Consider the following 14,341-nt stretch of genomic DNA (forward strand, 5'->3'; position numbering starts at 1 on the left):
CTAAGGAAGGTGCACCCCAAGAAAGCCGCTGCCATTAAGGCAGAAGTTGAAAAAATTCTCCATGCTGGTTTCATCTACCCGGTTCCGCTAACCGATTGGGTATCGAATATTGTCCCTGTTATGAAAAAACAAGGGAAAATTAGAGTGTGCGTCGATTATAGGGATGTAAATCAAGCTTGTCCAAAAGAAAACTACCCTACACCCTTCATTGACCAGATAATTGATGAATGCGCCGGATGCGAAATCTTTTCATTCATGGATGGATTCTCCGGATATAATCAAATAAATATTCGCCCACAGGACCAGTCAAAGACTGCATTCATTTGTCCGTGGGGCACATTCGCATATCGAAAATTACACTTTGGTCTAAAGAACGCAGGGGCGACGTTTCAGAGGGCAATGGATTATGCCTTCCGTGACATCAAAAACATCGTTCAACCATACCTCGACGACCTTCCTACTCATTCGCGAAAGCGGACTGATCATCTGCAGCATTTAAGAGCGATATTTCTACGTTGCCGATACTACAAGATACGACTCAATCCGCACAAATGTGTATTTTGCGTCAGTTCTGGTCGTTTACCTGGCTTTGTAGTCTCCAAGGATGGGATTTGTCTCGACCCGTGTAAGGTCCAGGCAATCATAAATTTGCCTCCACCTTCGAATTTGCTTCAGATTCAGAAACTCCAAGGGAAAGCAAACTTTCTGAGGAGGTTCATTCCAAATTATGCTGAACTTGCTAAAGGTTATACTTGTCTCTTGAAAAAGGAGGTACCCTTTGTCTGGGATCAGGTCACGCAAGCTTCCTTTGATGCTTTAAAAGATTCCCTAATGAAAGCATCATTAATGTACGCCCCTGATTATCAAAGAGATTTTAACCTGCATCTGGCTGCAACGGATACGACCATTGCAATGGTTTTAGTCCAAGAAGTCAATGGAATTGAACATCCTATATATTATTTAAGTAAGAACTTAAATGATACAGAAAGCAAATATTCTTATGTTGAAAAACTAGCGCTTGCAACTGTTCAAGAGATACAAAGATTTCGACACTATGTCCTCTTTCGGAAGACTACCATTCTGTCAGATTGCAACCCTATGACTTATATACTGTCGCGACAGTTGCTGGGGGGCAAATATTCAAAATGGATAGCAATCCTTCAAGAGTTTGATCTGGAATTTGTAAAATCCAAATCAAAGAAAGCTTTAGTTTTCGCAGAATTATTATGCGATCTCCCATCGTCGTCCAACGATGAAACATCCGAAGAAACAATCGTGGATGAAAGTTTGTTTCTAATACCTACAAGCAATGAGTGGTAGGGGGCTATAATCATTTATCTCCAAACCCAAAAATTTAGGCCAAACACCTCACACTCTGAACAAAAACGTATACGATACCAAGCAAAAGACTACATGATCGTCGGTGATACACTTTACTGTCGTGGTATTGATACAGTTCTGAGAAGGTGCCTCACCCATGAGGAGGCCGAAAAAGTCCTAAATGAGTGTCATTCAGGCGCGTGTGGGGGACATCAATCTGGATATGGTACAACACAAAAAATCTTACGAGCAGGATACTTCTGGCCAACTATGTTCAAAGATTGCATAACCGCAGTCAGAAGTTGCCATGCTTGTCAAATTTTTGATAGCAAAACCAGAAGGCCACCCGCACCTCTACAGCCAATAGTTGCTGTTGGGCCATTCGCCAAATGGGGCATCAATTTCATGACATGTAACCCCACCTCGACCGGGGGGCATGGGTATATCATAGTCACAGTTGACTATTTTACCAAATGGGCCGAGGCGATGCATACATTAGGTAATACTGGTGAAACAGCTGCCCTCTTCTTTTTCAATCATGTAGTTGCCAGATTCGGCGTACCACAGGCTATAGTCACAGATCATGGATCACATTTCCGCAATCACATGATGGTTGAATTAGCTGCCAAACTAGGGTTGTCTCACGACAGCTCTACTCCATATTATCCGCAGGCCAAAGGACAAGTTGAAGCGATCAACAAGGTCCTGAAATGCATGCTGCAAAGGATTATCGGAGTTCACAAAAGAAGATGGCACCTAATCCTGTACTCAGCTTTGTGGGCTTACCGAACATCGGTAAGGAATGCAACCGGGTTCACACCCTTCCAACTGGTATATGGCCTGGAAGCAGTCTTACCAGTCCAGTGTGAAATCTCGTCTCTCAAACTCGCAATTGATCTCCTCCCCGGAACTTCAGAAGAAGAGGCTTGTTTCTTGGAATTAATCCAATTGGATGAAACCTGTCGTGACGCTGCTTTGGCTAATGAAGGCCATAAGAAATGAGTCAAGGCGCAGTTCGACAAAAATGTCAAACCCCGTGTCTTCTCAGAAGGTGACTTGGTCTTGCTTTACGATCAAGAATCCGATAAATTGGGAGCAGGTAAATTTAAGTCTTTATGGATGGGCCCCTATATTGTTAAGAGGGTGTTAGCAAAGGGAGCCTACGAGTTAATGGATTTTGAAAGAATTCCACTAGTGCAACCTCGTAATGGGTTGTACCTCAAGCATTACTATGCGTAGTATTAACCAGTATGCTTTTGTTATATTTTTGTTTTCGCTAAAGTGTTTGTTTTGGTCGAGTAATACACCTTTTTACATTTATTGCAGATGTCAAACCCATTGGAGCCATGTGTTGGATATGCCGACGGAGAGAGTCGTAGTTCGCGGAACCTGTCCTCCGCAGCCTGGGCCATTTTTGATCCAAGCGACGAGTTAGTAAGTTTCAGAGGTGTATGTATTGGTCGATCAACGAATAATATCGCTGAGTATAGCGCGTTGATAGAACTTCTCTCTGATGCCATCACTCATGGTATACACTGACTAATTGTCAGGCTAGACCCACAGCTCGTAATACTACAACTCAATGGTATATATTCCGTCCGAAACCCAACTATTTATCGCATGTTCCTAAGGGTTAAGATTTTGGAAAGGCAATTTGATCTTATTCAATACCAACATATTTCCAGAAACTTAAACACATTAACCGACTCATTAGCAAACTATGTGTTAGATAGACATTTGCAACATTTATAAAAAGAAACACATCATCAATGTTTTACATGTGGATCATGCAGCTCAACCAAAATAAAACTCTGAAAATAAAAAATATATATAGCTGTTTATGGTTTACATATAATGTTCTGTAACCAAGAAAAAATCGGTCACGCGACCCAAAAACTCAAAAATTAAAATGCTAGGGGGCACCCTAGTCTAATGATGCTCGTGATAGCAAGTCACAGCCTGTGCGATCATGCGTAGGAGACGAGTCCATCGTCTAGGCACACCAGTAGTATGCTGCTGTAACCGCAAAGGTAGCTCGTCAGTCCTCACATCTGGTATACCAAGAGTGAGGCCCTCAACCTGCTCCTGCAAAGCTGTGAGAGTCTCAGCCACATCGGGGTCACGAAGAATAGCCCTCCCGGCGGCCTCTCCTGCTGGGGAAACAACTGGTACTCTCAGGCGAACTACTAGACGAACAGGACCAACATTTGCATGTACACATGAGTTTGATTAGAGTCTTGATAGAATAAAGCACAAGGACATTATAAACAAAAACAGTAAACAACAATATGGTCAGAGATTTTACCAATAGCACCCCATTGCCCACCATCTGGCAGTACTAAATCTGGATCACCCCGGAAGTCCATGCCAGCATACGGATACTCGGCATAAACCATCTCCTGACGATCAAACCACCTGAAGAAGGTATCAGAAAATGAAATCTGAGACTGACCAGTGTGCCTAGACATATGGTCAACCCATCTCTGCATACGTGGTTCAGTAGGAGAAGGTAAATCGAGTGCAATGTACTGCAGATGCATCAGTGGTATCTTCTCCAAGGCAAAGGCGGTCAAAATAGAACCATACCCAAAGTTCTTCAACCTCCCGTTCTTTATCTTGGTCAACTGTTCTTTCATCACAAGAAGTACTACGTCGCACCAGTTGAACACCCTCGGTTGGAGGCATTCCAAGGCATGCTGCATATAGGATCTGTTGGCTACATGAAGAGACGCACTACCGGCCATCCTACCAAAAGTAAACAGGATAGTCCTAAGGGACCTGTCAGTGGCATCACGGATGATGATCTTGCCATCTTTACTTGGCTGAGATCCTTCTCTGCAATACCGGCGGACATAATCTCTCACAGAATCGCCTCCTCGGGCCAAACCTGACAAAGAGATGGGGGCACCCTGCCTCGACAAGCCAGTCAAGAAATAGATGTCTACTGCAGTCAAGGGGATAGATTTGCCCCTAATCTGGAAAACCTGATTGATAGGATCCCAAGCATGGAGCAAATACTGCAGTAAGTTGATCTGCTGTCTCATGCTAGAAATGCGGAAGAACTTCAGCAAGCCACAATTCCGCAGCACGTTCACTGTAATTGGATCATGTAGGGCAATCATGTCCTCTTCTTCATGCTCACGTTCTCGCCATGTAAGGGTCATCTTGCTCCAAGATCTCTGAAAAACAAACAAGAGAGGCGTTAGATCCTGATTTTGGTGAGAAACAGGCAAAAACTCCATCAAAAATTGTGCAAAAAATTCCCTTTCTGCGCCCAACGCACCTGCAGCAGTGTTCTAGGTGCGTTGAATGTCAAAATGCCTTCATACAGGCCAGCATTCAACGTAGGTTTCGATACACTGGGGGTGCGTTGATGGCAGAATGAGTCCCTCAAACCCTAGGGGCTTAGAAAAGCAGGGAATCAGGCTCAAAATGCAAAATGGAAACCATGAAATGAAAGAGCTCAGGTTTAGCCCCTACCTAGTCCAGACGGCGCCGAGAATCGTCCACAAAATCTCCCGAAATCAACTGATGAAAATCAAGGGGGAAAACACCTCCAAAGCTCCAACAAACCAAGTTCAAATGAAATGGTAAAATGAGAGAAAAAAACACTTTTTAATTACTTTTACGTAGTTCAAAGTAAGATATTAGCGTTTTAATCTCGTTTTCAAGCAAATATTGTTCATTTTTGACTAGTTTGATGAAGCAGTTGAAAATACAGTACGATCTTTGGAAAGACAGAGCTATTTATGGTAAAGACGATTAATCGAGCAGTGTTACCGCAAGGTTCAAGCTCGTTAAAAAATAAACCCGCACCAAGCAAATGTTTCCACCCGCGTTTAAGCTCGTTAAAAAATGAACTATCCCATGGTAAATAACCACAGTGAATGTAGCATTTCAACCATTAAAGCCTTGGTCGTGTTTGCACTGTCACCTCCACTTTTCCATTGGCTGATCATTCACCTCCATTTGATTGTTTACCCATTTTGAGGAACAGCTGTAAAGAGTGATTTCACTAGCCATCCTTGTGACACTGCCATGATTGGAAAATTCCAAACCGTACTTGGAATCAACTGCTACCCATTTTATCACTCGTTCCTCAAAAGACGAGTCTTCTTTAAGCTCTTTTCTGACTTGTAAAATATGAAAAGATTGCCGAGTTCTGGCCTTCCAGCTCGATAAAGCGACGGGAAGTGCTATCCCTCCTCTAGATTTTAATCTTTTTGGACCTGAGGGTTTATTGCACAAAAAGATCGAGCGCTTGTTTTGTTCGGCTCGTTAAAACAATCGAAATTTCATCCCTTCTGTATTGTTTTATACTTTTTCAGACTTAAGGGATTAGATGATGAAAAAGTAATTTTGGAGTTACCTTTACGTACCTTTTCAGACTCTCTAAAAATGAAAAGGATTGAGTTATCTTTGTCGTTATAATCGTTAAAAAGATTAATAGCGACAAACTTGTCCTTAGACGAGAACGAGTTTCACTATCGCTAGGCTCGTTAAAACATAGCGATGGGTTTACCCGAAGGGCAAATTATAGAACAAGCATATGTTATCCTCCTCAAGCTTGACAAAAATAAAGAGGTACTGGTCAGCAATGACTGGGGAAAAATTGGGAAGAAAACTCAAAGAATCTTTATTGGTAGCAAGTCGCTCTTGAACATGACACTTCCACTCCGTGCCCGAGTCGGGTTGGGTTGTTTCATTCACCGGTCACATCGCCATGGTCTCGCCATACCATCCACATTTGGGGTTAATGCTACCAATCCACCACATAAGTGTCGCCGACATGTTCAAGAGAAGTCATCCAGAAAGGCCACCTGTGTCCCGCCCACTACCATACATTATACTCCATTCTTTCATGACCGCCACCCTGAACCATATATCATCAGACCGTTTTCACCTCCATCAAAATCATTTGCTCCGTTCCGTGTCATTGATGTTGGATTCATTCAGGCCCTCCTATGACGGATCACTTCTTGTCGACATCAGCTCATTATCCAAGAAGTTGATCTAGGAACACCCCATTCAGTACTTTGAAGCTTGCATGCCTCAATGGCAGGTTTCTCACTTCCGATGACAGGTTTACGTCAATGACCTTCGACCGAAAGATTTTGCGTGGTGTTCGACGCCAAGTTCTTTATTCACACCACGTGAATTGTACTGCAGTACCTTGAGGGTCATTATCATTATCGATGATTCCTCTCGCGCTTGTTAACAGTTTACATCATTGACTGGTAATCAAGCGATGTCTTTCCATGTTCGACTTCAGAACATTTCTCACATGGATCGACTTGTACTTCGAGTGAAGATCGGACGAGATTGAAGACCCCGGATCTAGTTTCATCCATCCGAGCTGCGATATATATTCAGGAAAATAAAGACATTGAAATGTACAGCATTGCAGCACAGATAATCATCCTACCAAAAGGATGATGGCTCTATCAGAATCATCAGTCTACCATTAGACGATTGTCTGTCCTATGTACATGAAAATGAATTTATAAAGTTGAGCAGGGGAATGCCCGCCTGAACTAGATCATGAAAATAATATGAAGATAATGTATTGTATTGTATCTTATTACAGGTCTCCTCCCAGCATTGAAAGAACTTCAGATCCTCCTGATAAAGCATTTCACTCGATAAACGGCCTCATACTTTAGGGGGCAACTGTTATAGACATTTTTGTGCCTTACAGCTCTAAGCATGAAATGTCCATAAACCAAGGGCTCCTAAGTCCCTAAAAGTGTTGTTCTAACTCATAAAGGAACAAGGTCAACAAATTACAGCTTCTCCCAGAAGTTCTCCACCAGAAACTGCTCAGAATAAGTCAAATCAGGATCATTTCAGCTGCTCCACTAGCCAAGTGCGTTGCATAGCACCTAAGTCCACTAGCTAGGTGCGTTGCAACGCACCTAAATGCACTACCAGGGTGCGTTGAGTGGGAAATGACAAGTGGCAGAGTCATTCCACGAGGTGGAGAGACAATGGAAGCTTCCAGAATCTTCTCCAATGACACTTGCCTCACTGAATTCGACAAAGGATGAGTAAGAGGCTTTCAGTCTCCAAGTGGAAGCAAGAACTGACAGAGAGAAGCCACTAATCAAATCATGGGTTGACTCATCCTCCTTGCATACATCTATATATGGATCCCTCATCCCAGAGATCCAGAGGCTGGAATTTTGCACATTGTAAGGAATTGATGTTGGTTTCGAGATATATATCAGAGAATTGGGTGATCTATGCTTTGTTGGGGTTGAAGAAGGGACTTCTTTGCTGGGAGATTGATGCTAGGTCAAGAATCATTGGTTGTAACTCCTCCTGGATCTTCTTGTATATCAATAAAACTATTTGAGTTTCTTCTCCATGCTTGTGTTTCATTGATGCTTGTTACATTTGTATGGTTAACTTAAATCTGATCCTAATTTATTTATGAATATAAACCCATGTCTTTGTATAGTTTCCTTCTTATGTGATCTTACAGGTACTTGGTGAAGCTGGGAAAGTGAGAGAGCAGGTAGCTGGAAGCTGTCAAAGAGGAGAAAGATTGGATCAAAGGACTAGCTTAAGACACAGGTTGGTTCATCCTATTCCTCTTTATTTATAGTTCATAAAGAAGAATACAAAAGTAGTTTTCTCTATTTGTTTCTAAGGTAGCTGTCATTTCCCACTCAACGCACCCTGGTAGTGAATTTAGGTGCGTTGCAACGCACCTAGCTAGTGGACTTAGGTGCTATGCAACACACTTGGCTAGTGGAGCAGCTGAAATGATCCTGATTTGACTTATTCTGAGCAGTTTCTGGTGGAGAACTTCTGGGAGAAGCTGTAATTTGTTGACCTTGTTCCTTTAGGAGTTAGAACAACACTTTTAGGGACTTAGGAGCCCTTGGTTTATGGACATTTCATGCTTAGAGCTGTAAGGCACGAAAATGTCTATAACAGTTGCCCCCTAAAGTATGAGGCCGTTTATCGAGTGAAATGCTTTATTAGGAGGATTTGAAGTTCTTTCAATGCTGGGAGGAGACCTGTAATAAGATACAATACAATACATTATCTTCATACTGTTTTCATGATCTAGTTGAGGCGGACATTCCCATGCTCAGCTTTATAAATTCATTTTCATGTACATAGGATAGACAATCGTCTGATGGTAGACTGATGATTCTGATAGAGCCATCATCCTTTTGGTAGGATGATTATCTGTGCTGCAATGCTGTACATTTCAATGTCTTTATTTTCCTGAATATATATCGCAGCCCGGATGGATGAAACTAGATACGGGGTATTCAATCTCGTCCGATATTCACTCGAAGTACAAGTCGATCCATGTGAGAAATGTTTTGAAGTCGAACATGGAAAGACATTGGTTGATTACCAGTCAATGATGTAAACTGTTAATAAGCACGAGAGGAATCACCGATAATGATAATGATCCTCAAGGTACTGCAGTACAATTCACATGGTGTGAATAAAGGACTTGGCGTCGAACACCACACAAAATCTTTCGGTCGAAGGTCATTGATGTATACCTGTCGCTGGAAGTGAGAAACTTGCCATTGAGGCATGCAAGCTTCAAAGTACTAAATGGGGTGTTCCTAGATCAACTTCTTGGATAATGAGCTGATGTCGACAAGAAGTGATCCATCATAGGAGGGCCTTAATGAATCCCACATCAATGACACGGAACGGAGCAAATGATTTTGATGGAGGTGAAAACGATCTGATGATATATGGTTCAGGGTGGCGGTCATGAAAGAATGGAGTATAATGTATGGTAGTGGGCGGGACACAGGTGGCCTTTCTGGATGACTTCTCTTGAACATGTTGGCGACACTTATGTGATGGATTGGTAGCATTAACCCCAAATGTGGATGGTATGGCGAGACCATGGCGATGTGACCGGTGAATGAAACAACCCAACAAGACTCTAGCACGGTGTGGAAGTGTCATGTTCAAGAGCGACTTTACCAATAAAGATTCTTTGAGTTTTCTTCCCAATTTTTCCCCAGTCATTGCTGACCAGTACCTCTTTATTTTTGTCAAGCTTGAGGAGGATAACATATGCTTGTTCTATAATTTGCCCTTCGGGCAAACCCATCACTATGTTTTAACGAGCCTAGCGATAGTGAAACTCGTTCTCATCTAAAGACAAGTTTGTCGCTATTAATCTTTTTAATGAGTCTAACGACAAAGATAACTCGGTCCTTTTCATTTTTAGAGAGTCTGAAAAGGTACGTAAAGGTAACTCCAAAATTCCTTTTTCATCATCTAATCCCTTAAGTTCGAAAAAGTATAAAACAATACAGAAGGGATGAATTTTCGATCGCTTTAACGAGCCGAACAAAACAAGCGCTCGATATTTTTGTGCAATAATCCCTCAGGTCCAAAAAGATTAAAATCTAGAGGAGGGATAGCACTTCCCGTCGCTTTAACGAGCTAGAAGGCCAGAACTCGGCAATCTTTTCATATTTTACGAGTCAGAAAAGAGCTTAAAGAAGACTCGTCTTTTGAGGAACGAGTGATGAAATGGGTAGCAGCTGATTCCAGGTAAGGTTTGGAATTTTCCAATCATGGCAGTGTCACAAGGATGGCTAGTGAAATCACTCTTCGCAGCTGTTCCTCAAAATGGGTAAACAATCAAATGGAGGTGAATGACCGGCCAATGGAAAAGTGGAGGTGACGATGCAAACACGACCAAGGCTTTAATGGCTGAAATGCTACATTCACGGTGGTTATTTACCAGGGGATAGTTCATTTTTTAACGAGCTTAAACGCGGGTGGAAACATTTGCTCGGTGTGGGTTTATTTTTTAACGAGCTTGAACCTTGCAGTAACACTGCTCGATCAGATGGTCTTGTTTTGATTTTTTACCATAAATAGTTTTGTCCTTCCAAATATCGTACTGTATTTTCAACTGCTTCATCAAACTAGTTAGAAATGAACAATATTTGCTTGAAAATGAGATTAAAACGCTAATATTTTACTTTGAACTAAGTAAAAGTAAATAAAAAGTGTTTTTTTTTACCTCTCATTTTACCATTTCATTTGAACTTGGTTTTTTGGAGCTTTGGAGGTGCTTTCCCCCTTGATTTTCATCAGTTGATTTCGGGAGATTCTGTGGATGATTCTCAGCGCCGTCTGGACCAGGTAGGAGCTAAACCTGAGCTCTTTCATTTCATGGTTTCCATTTTGCATTTTGAGCCTAATTCCCTGCTTTTCTGAGCCCCTGGGGTTTGAGGGACTCGTTCTGCCATCAACGCACCCCCAGTGTATCGAAACCTGCGTTGAATGTTGGCTTGTATGAAGGCAGTTTGACATTCAACGCACCTAGAACACTGCTGCAGGTGTGTTGGGCGCAGAAAGGGAATTTGTTGAACAATTTTTGATGGAATTTTTGCCTGTTTCTCACCAAAATCAGGATCTAACTCCTCTCTTGTTTGGTTTTTTAGAGATCTTGGAGCAAGATGACCCTTACATGGCGAGAACATGAGCATGAAGAAGAGGACATGATTGCCCTACATGATCCAGTTACAGTGAATGCGCTGTGGAATTGTGGCTTGCTGAAGTTCTTCCGCATTTCTAGCATGAGACAACATATTAACTTATTGCGGTATTTGCTCAATGCTTGGGATCCTACCAATCAGGTTTTCCAGATTAGGGGCAAATCTATCCCCTTGACTGCAGTAGACATCTATTTCTTGACTGGCTTGTTGAGGCGGGGTGCCCCCATCTCTTTGTCAGGTTCGGCCTGAGGAGGCGATTCTGTGAGAGATTATGTTCGCCGGTATTGCAGAGAAGGATCTCAGCCGAGTAAAGACGGCAAGATCATCATTTGTGATGTCACTGACAGGTCCCTTAGGACTATCCTGTTTACTTTGGGTAGGATGGCCGGTAGCGCGTCTCTTCATGTAGCCAACAAATCCTATATGCAGCATGCCTTGGAATGCCTCCAACCGAAGGTGTTCAACTGGTGCGACGCAGTACTTCTTGTGATGAAAGAACAATTGACCAAGATAAAGAACGGGAGGTTGAAGAACTTTGGGTATGGTTCTATTTTGACCGCCTTTGCCTTTGAGAAGATACCACTGATGCAGCCGCAGTACATTGCACTCGATTTACCTTCTCCTACTGAACCACATATGCAGAGATGGGTTGACCATATGTCTAGGCATGCTGGCCAATCTCAGATTTCATTCTTTGATACCTTCTTCAGGTGGTTTGATCGTCAGGAGATGGTTTATGCCGAGTATCCATATGCTGGCATGGACTTCCGGGGTGATCCAGATTTAGTACTGCCGGATGGCGAGCAGTGGGGTGCTATTGGTAAAATCTCTGACCATATTGCTGTTTACTGTTTTTGTTTATAATGTCCTTGTGCTTTGTTCTATCAAGACTCTAATCAAACTCATGTGTACATGCAGATGTTGGTCCTGTTCGTCCAGTAGTTCGCCTGAGAGTACCAGCTGTTGCCCCAACAGGAGAGGCCGCTGGAAGGGCTATTCTTCGCGACCTCGATGTGGCCGAGACTCTCACAGCTTTGCAGGAGTAGGTTGAGGGCCTCACTCTTGGTATACCAGATGTGAGGACTGACGAGCTACCTTTGCGGTTACAACGGCATACTACTGGTGTGCCCAAACGATGGACTCGTCTCCTACGCATGATCGCACAGGCTGTGACTTGCTATCACGAGCATCATTAGACTAGGGTGCCCCCTAGCATTTTGAGTTTTTGGGTCGCGTGATCGATTTTGTCTTGGTTACAGAACATTATATGTAAACCATAAACAACTATATATATTTTTGATTTTCGGAGTTTTATTTTGGTTGAGCTACATGATCCACATGTAAAACATTGATGATGTGTTTCTTTTTATAAATGTTGCAAATGTCTATCTAACACATAGTTTGCTAATGAGTTGGTTAATGTGTTTAAGTTTCTGGAAATATGTTGGTATTGAATAAGATCAAATTGTCTTTCCAAAATATTAACCCTTAGGAACATGCGATAAATAGCTGGGTTTCAGATGGAATATATACCATTGAGTTGTAGTATTACGAGCTGTGAGTCTAGCCTGACAATTAGTCGGCGTATACCATGAGTGATGGCATCAGAGAGAAGTTCTATCAACGCGCTATACTCAGCGATATTATTCGTTGATCGACCAATACATACACCTCTGAAACTTACTAACTCGCTACTTGGATCCAAAATGGCCCAGGCTGCGGAGGACAGGTTCTGCGAACTACGACTCGCTCTGTCGGCATATCCAAAATATGGATCCAATGGGTTTGACATCTGCAATAAATGTAAAAAGGTGGATTACTCGACCAAAACAAACACTTTAGTGAAAACGAAAATATAACAAAAGCATACTGGTTACTACTACCCGTAGTAACGCTTGAGGTACAACCCATTACGAGGTTGCGCCAGTGGAATTCCGTCATAATCCATTAACTCGTAGGCTCCCTTTGCTAACACCCGCTTAACAATATAGGGGCCCATCCATAAAGACTTAAATTTACCTGCTCCCAATTTATCGGATTCTTGATCGTAAAGCAAGACCAAGTCACCTTCTGAGAAGACACGAGGTTTGACATTTTTGTCGAACTGCGCCTTGACTCGTTTCTTATGGGCTTCGTTAGCCAAAGCGGCTTCACGACGGGTTTCATCCAATTGGATTAATTCCAAGAAACGAGCCTCTTCTTCTGAAGTTCCGGGGAGGAGATCAATTGCGAGTTTGAGAGACGAGATTTCACACTGGACTGGTAAGACTGCTTCCAGGGCATATACCAGTTGGAAGGGTGTGAACCCAGTTGCATTCCTTACCGATGTTCGGTAAGCCCACAAAGCTGAGTACAGGATTAGGTTCCATCTTCTTTTGTGAACTCTGATCATCCTTTGCAACATGCATTTCAGGACCTTGTTGATCGCTTCAACTTGTCCGTTGGCCTGCGGATAACATGGAGTAGAGCTGTCGTGAGACAACCCTAGTTTGGCAGCTAATTCAACCATCATGTGATTGCGGAAATGCGATCCATGATCTGTGACTATAGCCTGTGGTACGCCGAATCTGGCGACTACATGATTGAAAAAGAAGAGGGCAGCTGTTTCACCAGTATTATCTAATGTAGGCATCGCCTCGACCCATTTGGTAAAATAGTCAACTGCGACTATGATATACCCATGCCCCCCGGTCGAGGTGGGGTTACATGTCATGAAATCGATGCCCTATTTGGCGAATGGCCCAATAACAACTATTGGCTTATGTTGTCAGTTTCGAAACAACAAAATGATGCTTTGATAACGACAAAGAATAAAGATCACGGGAATCCACAGCTGTCAAACAACAAGGATAAAGATCAACCTAGTAGTTCGACAACAACTTCGACACAGGTGGCCTTTCTGTTATAGACATTTTTGTGCCATACAGCTCTAAGCATGAAATGTCCATAAACCAAGGGCTGCTAAGTCCCTAAAAGTGTTGTTCTAACTCCTAAAGGAACAAGGTCAACAAATTACAGCTTCTCCCAGAAGTTCTCCACCAGAAACTGCTCAGAATAAGTCAAATCAGGATCATTTCAGCTGCTCCACTAGCCAAGTGCGTTGCATAACACCTAAGTCCACTAGCTAGGTGCATTGCAATGCACCTAAATGCACTACCAAGGTGTTTTGAGCGGGAAATGAAAAGTGGCAGAGTCATTCCACGAGGTGGAGAGACAATGGAAGCTTCCAGAATCTTCTCCAATGGCACTTGCCTCACTGAATTCGACCAAGGATGAGTAAGAGGATTTCAGTCTCCAAGTGGAAGAAAGAACTGACAGAGAGAAGCCACTAATCAAATCATGGGCTGACTCATCCTCCTTGCATACATCTATATATGGATCCCTCATCCCAGAGATCCAGAGGATGGAATTTTGCACATTGTATGGAATTGCTATTGGTTTTGAGATACATATCAGAGAATTGGGTGATCTATGCTTTGTTGGGGGTGAAGAAGGGACTTCTTTGCTGGGAGGTTGAT

Source organism: Pinus tabuliformis, chromosome 6 (assembly GCF_031772625.1).
Source record: "Pinus tabuliformis cultivar Carrire ecotype Pingquan chromosome 6, CPIR1, whole genome shotgun sequence".
NCBI classification, from domain to species: domain Eukaryota; kingdom Viridiplantae; phylum Streptophyta; class Pinopsida; order Pinales; family Pinaceae; genus Pinus; species Pinus tabuliformis.